The sequence below is a fragment of the Hypanus sabinus genome, chromosome 31 (assembly GCF_030144855.1).
Source record: "Hypanus sabinus isolate sHypSab1 chromosome 31, sHypSab1.hap1, whole genome shotgun sequence".
In the NCBI taxonomy this organism is placed as follows: domain Eukaryota; kingdom Metazoa; phylum Chordata; class Chondrichthyes; order Myliobatiformes; family Dasyatidae; genus Hypanus; species Hypanus sabinus.
In genome coordinates this window covers 8,990,582-8,991,376 of record NC_082736.1, presented here as the reverse complement: position 1 = coordinate 8,991,376, position 795 = coordinate 8,990,582, and positions in this window count along the sequence as shown.

Below are 795 nucleotides of genomic sequence, written 5' to 3'. Positions count from 1 at the left end.
CATTTAATTCCCTCGTCTAAATCATTAATATATATTGTATACAACTGAGTTCCCAGCACTGAACCTTGCAGTACTCCACTAGTCACTGGCTGCCAATCTGAAAAAGGTCCCGTTTAATACCACTCTTTGCTTCCTGTTTGCCAACCAATTCCCTGTCCTCATCAATACCATATCTCCAACACCGTGTACTTTAAGTTTGCACACTAATCTCCTGCATGGGACCTTGTCAAAAGCCTTTTGTAAATCCAAATATACCACATCCACTGCTTCTCCCCTATTCGTTCTACTAGTTGCATCTTCAAAAATTCTATAAGTTTCATCAGACTTGGTTTTCCTTTCACGAATCCATGCTGACTTTGTCCGATGATTTCATCTCTTGCAAATGTGCGGTTATCTCATCTTTGATAACCGACTCTAGCATTTTCCCCACCACCGATATCAGACTAACCAGTCTATAATTCCCCGGTCTCTCTCTCCCACCTTTTTTAAAAAAGAGGGGTTACATTAGCACCGTCCAATCTTCAGGAACTAATCCAGAATCTAATGAGTTTTGAAAAATTATCACTAATGCATCCACTATTTCTTCGGCTAATTCCTTAAGCACGCTGTGATGAAGACCATCTGGCCCTGGTGATTTATCTGCTTTTATACCCTTCAATTTACGTAACACCACTTCCCTACTATTTCCCTCAGTTCCTCCATCTCACTAGACACTCGGTTCCCTAATATTTCCGGAAGATTATTTATGTCCTCCTTAGTGAAGACAGAACTAAAATAGTTATTCAATTGGTCTGC